The sequence below is a fragment of the Anser anser genome (genome assembly GCF_964211835.1).
Source record: "Anser anser genome assembly, chromosome: Z".
Lineage (NCBI taxonomy): Eukaryota > Metazoa > Chordata > Aves > Anseriformes > Anatidae > Anser > Anser anser.
In genome coordinates, this window is record NC_139723.1 from 32,099,756 (window position 1) to 32,107,862 (window position 8,107).

Here is an 8,107-nt window from a genome sequence, read left to right on the forward strand (position 1 = left end):
ACAAATGTTACAATTAGCACTAGGTAAGACAGAAGAAATTCAACTGTCTTTGAAATAAGATGCCATTAATCTGAGAAGGGTTGCTGTGTGTACGTATTTACCAACTGGAGTTCTCTGCTTCTAGACTTTCGGACCCTGTGTATGTCCCTGGATGTAATCCACAGATCCTGTAGGAACAAAACTTTATAGAAGCAGAAGACTTTGCAGGTTTCATCACGTTAGTCCTTCTAGTTCAGAACTCCAACACAGCACTCCATGTCCATGCTATGGACTCCAGCTAAGACAGAAGAAAGTTGAGAGCCGGTCCTTATGGAAAAGTCTGTTAAATGCAGAGTTTCAATTAAAGCAGAAAATGAATAAAACACCTGACATGACACCTGTATTTGCACAGAGCCTGCAGACTTTTGTGGCCAACTAAGTACAGGGTTTTTGATGTCAGGCTAGTATTTTGAGGGGCTTGTGTGAGATGAATTTCAGGGCCAGGGTATGCTTTTGCAAAAAAAAAACAAAAAAGAAACAAACAAACCAACCAAACAAAAAACTACTTCCTGTAGAGCAGATCAGCTTGTGGCACTACTTCTGACTTTATTAATTCTGCTTCAGACCTGAGGAAGGATGTGTATACCCGCAATCTTGTCTGACTCCCACTCTTCCACCAAAGCATATAGCACTGAGGATAGTTCTCATCTTCTTTTTCCAGTAGTGGCCACTATGCTGAGAATGATCCAAGGTTTGTGGGAGAAGTAAGAAGGTCTTTCTGTGCTGGCTCAGGTGCAAATTCTGATTGCTGAAGAAATTGCCAGCCTTGGTGACTGCACTAGTAATAGCCAAATTCCTTTTCTTAAGCAGAGATTCATGTTATCTGTGTGATCTCTAATGCACCATTTATTTTACTGTATTGAGGCACTAGGAATAAAATTAATTTTCTATTGTAGCTTAAATTGATTTGTGCCTGTGGCTATGTCTCACTCTGCATGTACTCTCTCTGCTGAACTCTGCAAAAATACTAATAAGGAGCACTAATAGCAAAAGATATTCTTGTAGAGAGATGATTATGTCATAGAAGTGGTGCAAGAAGCAGACAAAAACCTTCCCATCTTCCAAAAGTTATGGCCATCTCTCGATAATCACACATGCCCTGAGGCTGGTTAATTGACATTACTGAAACCACAGCTTGCAGGACAAATTGTATTTCTGATGTGTTAAACGAAAATGAAATTAGAAACTCAAAATGTCGAAAACCCATTTCAGATCACCCACAATTTACTCTCACCCCGGCTTCAGAATATTCACCAGCTAATCATCGTATTCCCTTCCCTTCATCCAGACAGTTTGATAAGGTCAATGAATGCACATGAAAAGTCCTCATATTTAGCATTCAAAGAAAGGCCTAGTCTTGTGAAAGGGTGGCAGCTGTCAACTGGAGGTTTTTTTTTTTTTTCCCCCTTAAAACTGAGCTTTGATTATTATTAGTTCTTTTCACTGCTGAAATGAATAAAGACAGCGGTACTGTTTAACAAAAGGTGCCCTCACCCTTTCATCAGTGGTGTTTATTACATTTTCATGTGAGACTGCCACTCAAATCTTTGTCTTATCTGTTTTCTGGGGAGGTCAAGGTTGTTGCACATGCTTTGCACACTTGATTATAGGGAGGCTTTTACCTGATCTATTCCAACACATTTGCTTCCTTCACAAATGAATTTACTCCTCCACAAAAGATGGAGTGCTATTAACTCTATCTGCAGGTGAGAACCAAGGTTCAGAAAGATGAAGGCCAACTTCTCCAAGACATTTAGAAGTAAAGTATCCAAGTGATCAGGTCTTGGCACCCAGAATTGCTTGAAGGCTGCTTGAAGGGGGGTGCAAGATATATCGTGTACTTCAAAGAGTGTGGGACACACAACAGCCACCTCCCAGATTGGAAGATGCCCTCATCAGCAAACAATTGCGAGGATGTGTGTCTTGATATGTCTGATAGATTATGTCTCTCACTCTTCTAGAGGCACAACCTATTACCTTCTCTTAAAGGTATCTCAAGTCCCACCGCTGGATGAGACACTGGAACAAGAGACAATTCACAAATGGAAGGAAGTGAAAGTATATGCTCCAGCTGTTTTGGCTACAGTGGGAGAAGAAACAGCTTTGAGACAGATGAAAACTGGACGTGCAAGCTGTCGTGTAAATCAGATATAGACAGAATCAGGTGAGCAGAAATTGACTTAAGACTCAGTGTGTCAACAAAAATGCCTCTGTGGCTCTGAAGGTCCAATGGCTTGTACTTATGTGGACATAATTCCTTTCTCAATGCTGCACTCAGCTTGGCAGGGAGTGCAAAACCTGCGGATTTATTGGCCACTCCCTGGCTTTTCCCAGTACCTCTGTTTTCATCAGAGGTCTTCCAAAAACAGGACAGACCTCACATTGTTTGAGAGTATTGGAGACAGAGAGATGCTAGCTGGATGCATACAGGAAGAGGTGATATTGTTTAAATTATTAGTTATGTAAAGGAAAGGCTTGGAGTACCATGAGACACTGCCACCCTGCTAAGATTTTTCCATGAAGGGGCAGGAGCTGTGGAGGGTGATGAGCTGAGAAGGAAGCCATCTTTCTAATGTCTTCCATTAACCTCCCATTTATCCTATATAATCTCACTGGAGGCCTGATTGTGAACAGTCTGCTTGTAGACTTCATTCTGTCTTTCTTTTTGCAAGATAAGGTAGTCTATATTGTTGTAACTCCTCTACACAGTTAGAAGTTTGAAACTTCTTCATAAGTAGGGTTGTAAGGAAGCCTGGCTAGCTGGCAGATGTGAACAAAACCACACATAATCTCTGATGGTACAACTCTAGATATCCAAGCACTGACAGCACTTAGCAAGGCGTATAACTTTCCTTCTCCTCTCAGCACCAAGAATTATTGTTTCATCTGGCTTCTGCTGGACACTTTTGGTAGTTTTGATCAGTTTAACAAAACTCCAGGGCTCTTAATCTCCAGTGATTCAGACATCACAATTTACTCTCTTTCAAAAGAGCAGCCTGGACATTAACACTCTGCAGAGCTGATGCTGCTCTTCATCTCAGGCCTTCAGCTACATAATTCTGGAAGAGTCTCAAACAGTAACCTCTGTTACAAAGTTGCAGAGGGCTAATTGTGACCCTGCCTTCCTTATGTCATACTCATATTCCCAGGCAGTTTCTTTGTCTCCAGTACCATATTTTTCACTCTCTTGAGGGATACCAGTAGCTCCTTGTTTGTAATTTCCTGTGCTTGGTGCAGATAACATGACTCAAAAAAGCAGTGTCATGAAGTTTAGAAATGCAGGTGTCTTCCTGCTGAATGCCCATGAGCCAAGCATTGGGACTCAGCACTAGGAAGAAGAGTTAATCCCTTGTATAAGACTTGTAGATCTTACAAGCCGTCCCCCCCAAAAAAGAGAAAGAGTTAAGTCTGTAAAGTACTGGAAATGAAAAGCTGGATCTGTAGGTTCTGCAAGTGATATTAAAGTCACATTTAATTTACTGTTTTGTTTGTTTGTTTGTTTGTTTCCTTTCCTTTCCCTCAGAGTGTCACTGTAAGGCAGAGTTAAGACTCTTTGAGTGATTTAACTGTGCATTTCCATATATTAAGATTTCATTTTCAGCACAACACTAACTTCTCTGTGTTTCTGATGCTTATTTCTGGGGAATTACACGATCTGTGCAATTTAATTTACCAATATGTACTCTGCCCTTTAACTCCATCTTAATGGCACACATTTGGGAATTCATAATGTACTCTAACACCACAAACCACCTGATGGCTTGAAGAGTTTTTTTTTTTTTTCCTTCTGCTTTATAAACGAGCAATTAAATTATTAAACAACCATTCTCAAAGCTGATTTCTCTCTAAGTTTGCCTGCAAAGGAAATATATTTGCTGTGCATTTCTAGAATAGCCCTTTCCCATGAACTGCCTTCTTTTATAGCTGTGCTAGCCATTAGACTGTTCTGGTCAGCTAACCAATGTTGTGAAATAAGTTCACAATGCTTTTAAACTGTCCTGGTGTGATGTTAAGTATGGACTGCTCTGACCTCAGTAACATCTATTTTCTCACCCACAGCCTAAATTGTCTGCAAAGGTCTTTCTGAGGATAGAACTTGAGCTATGTCATGGAGAAGCAAGTAATTCCAGTAAAGAAAGGCAATCTAAGGATGTTCTGACAAGAAAATTTCAAGGACAAGAGAATATTTAGTACTGCAGTGGCAGGTGGAGATAGTACACATTAGTATGTTCCTGTATGAACCCCTCCATGCTAATAGAACTAACTTGTAAAATGTATCTCTATTGGGCTGAACTTTTAATAAGCTTGACTTTTGCCCATACAGACATCTATACATATATACTTTTATATATTGCAAAAGTCTGTGAGGAAAATAAAAAGAATCCATTTTTCCCGTTAATAATACACAAAACTGTTGTTTTAAAAATCTTTGCACGCTAAGGGGAAGAGCTCTGAACTTTGTTGTTTGACTTGAAAATAACCACCTATTAGAAGAAAAATACACCTTTCTTCCCAGGGGCAGTCTCTTAGCTACACAGTAGATAAAACAACTGATTTAGGATTTGAGAATGCTCTAGCTGCCTCGTGTTTAGTGATGTCAGACAAAGAAGTACTGGCTGTTAGAAGCTGTTGTGGGTTGTTGATTAATTATGTGTCTTATACTTGGGAGGTTTTCTGAAGTCCTCTTCTCTTTGAGTGTGGGCCACATGCTTGGGATTGAGGCCAGGCTGGCCTGCTTCAGGTTAAACCTTTTTGCTTGGCTGGGAAGCACCTTGTTGCCATACTACTGCCACAACCTTGTCCCAACCAGTCTTCAATGGAGATATCTCAGCGTCTGAAGGGGAGAGGAGTCAGTAATAAAGGAGCCTTCCTCTTCCCTGCTGTTTCCCATGACACCATGACGTGTCCCTTCCTCGACCCTCTTTTCTTTGCTTGTTCACAAGAAAATGGGAAAAAATTCAGTTCTGCCTTCTTGGATGAAAAGCTGTCTCAGATCTTGTTTAGAAATGGGAGGAAGTTTTCTGCCAGATGGCCAGAGGCTGTTACCCAGCAAGGAAAAAACGTTATTGGCCTGGATTGGCCTGACGTGGAAGTACGTGGGTCATCAAGGTGGGCTGGGTCAGAACAGACAAAGTATTACACTGATTCCCAGTGCACACTGTCAAAGCCTTGCTAGTACCCCGTCCTTGAGGGGTTCATCTTTCAGGCCTTATTTCTCCTGGTGTAGTCAAAGAACCCAGTTACAATGAACTGGTGTTTCCCTCTGAAGGTAAGCATAAGCATCGTTAGAAATCACACAGAATTACTGAATGGTTGAGGTTGGAAGGGGCCTCTGGAGATCATCTAGTCCAACCTCCCTGCTAAGCAGGGTCACCTAGAGCATGCTGCCCAGGATTGTGTCCAGGAGTGTTTTGAATATCTCTAGAGAAGGAGACTCCACAGCCTCCGTGGGCAGCCTGTTCCAGCGCCCTGTCACCTTCACAGTAAATAAGTGTCCTCTCGTATTCAGATGGAACTTCCTGTATGGAGTGTGTGCCTGCTGCACTCTGACCCTTCATGCAGGTCACTTATGAATACATTGAACAAAGCTGGATTGAGTACTGACCCCTGGGGGACACCACTAGGTACAGGCCTCCAACTAGTCTGTGCTGCTGCTCACAACCCTCTGAGCTCTGCCATCCAGCCAGTTCTTAATCCACCTCACTGTTCACTCATCCATCCCACACTTCCTGAGCTTGCCTATGAGGTTGTTTTGGGAGACAGTGTCAAAAGCCTTGCTTGTGTGAAGGCAGACAACATCTACGGATCTCCCTTCATCTACCCAGCTAGTCATCTCATCATAGAAGGCTATCAGATTGGTTAAGCATGATTTCCCCCTAGGCAAATGCATGCTGACTACTCCTGATCACCTTCTTCTCCTCTTTTCCTTTTGAGCTGTTCCATCACCTTTCCCGGGATGAGATGAGGCTGACTATCCTGCAGTTTCCCAGGTCCCTTTTGCCCTTTTTGAAGACTGGATTGGCTTTCTTCCAGTCCTTCCACCTCCCACTTTCTCCATGACCTTTCAAAGATGATGGACAGTCGCCTAGCAGTAACATCTGCCAGCTCCCTCAGCATCCATGGGTGCATCCCATCAGGACCCACGGACTTGTGCATATCAGGTTTGACTAAATGATCTCTGACCCAATCCTCCTCAACCAAGGGAAAGTCCTCCTTTCTCCAGACTTATCTCTTGTCTCCAAGGCCTGGGATTCCTGAGTGCTGGCCTTAGCAGTAAAGACTGAAGCAAAGAAGGCTTTCAGTAACTTTGCTTTCTTAGTATTCTTGTCACAAGGGCACCCACATTATCACAAGGGCACCCTAAATACTTCCATGAATCTCTCTTCACTCCACTGTCCTCAGCTAGCTATGTCCTTTGAGCTGTGCTTAGCTCCTGCTTGCTTGGAACTTGGAAATTTTAATGATTTAAAGACCAAGGCCTCTCACTTTTCTCATCACTAGACAAAAGGCTTTAGGAGGAAAAAAAAAAAAAAAAAAGTATCTGTCTTTGTCTAGTTCTTTTCCTCTTTCCCAGCATTCCTGTTGGTTTTCTTTCCTCAACTGACTTTGCAGGAGAGAGTCAGCAGAGCGATCAGCAAACACTCTCTCCTGCTTTGCCATGTCAGTCTGGAGGTGACAGATTGTGAAATTCCAGGACATGCTTTTCTGTTGCCAAGAATTTTCTCTCCCGTGTTCCCACCATGAGCTCATCTGCTCACCTGCAGATGGACAGATGCACACATATGCACCAGCCCACTCAGCTGTTTTCTCTGCTCTCGACCGTCTGCTCAGAGCAGATGCACCACCTCACACGGTCCATGGTTTGAAAGATGTTACCTCAAGGAAAGAGGTGGCATTTGGAACACCTCTGCCATCTCTGCTGTGGAGTTAATATCTCCTGTACCAGCTCAAGCAAACACAATCAGACGGGCCCCTTTCCTCTTTTTCTGCTTACTTGGCATGTCTTCTTTCTCTACCTGATGCCTGTTTAACAAGAAGGGAGTTTATCTGGAGGCTGACTCCTTTTCATGGACCTTTCATGCAGACACAGATGCATGTCAGCAACTGCTGTCTCAAGCGAAGAGGAAATAGATGACCAGGCTCCAGAAACAGCTTTTCTCTGGTCTCTGTTAAGAATTATGAAGGAAATATCCTGGACAGAGTTCTGTCCTGGACATGTTCCTCTGGGACAGGTCCTGTGGGAGAAAGGGGATCATTTGGTACTGCAGGTTAGATGCTGATCCTGCAGCTTTCCTTCACATGAGTGAATTATTTCTAGGGTCATTTTGTCTGACGAGTCTATTTTCTTTCCTGGTACCTTTCACATTTTTTTCCCTCTCTGATTCCCTGAGAGATGTTGCTGTGTCCAGGAGGGATTTGTTTTCCTTTCTTGAGCAATGGGCAGCCAGAGAACATTGTATTTTTCTGTGGTAACTCAGATAAAATGTAGACACCTCAAACAGGTAACCAGCAGATTGGCACACATAAGTCTATTGCTATTTTTAAAACATTTTGCTGGCATCTTTCTCTAAAATCTTACCAACCCTGCAGCACGTCCTCTGGTCTTCATGCTCACAGTCCCCCTCCTGATTTTCCTTTAATTTAACACTTCTGCAGGAGTCCAACAAGTGTAATATAGGCTCAGTCTCAGGTAGTTCTTCAGAACTAGGAATATGCTGCCACCTAAGCTGGAGATTGCTCACCTCTAGGTTTTAGCGTGGAGGTAAGGTCTTCACCTATTTTTTAGAAAAGGAAGACTGATGAACAGAGTAAAGGAATAAGCTGTTCCCTTTGTTCAATGGCAATGAAGAACTAGAAATCGATTTAAAAAGCCAGAAGGAAAATTCAAGAAGAATTAAGAGAAACTCCCTGATGGCAAATATAGTGTTGCTCTAAGTTCCATCGTGCAACTTGTTTTTAAAACTCTTCAGTGGGTCCTTTGTCCCCCAAAACAAACTGTGCAAAATCCTCATTTTCTGGATCCTGATGGAGTGCAGCAGCAGTTTCTTTCATCCCGATCAGCAGCCTA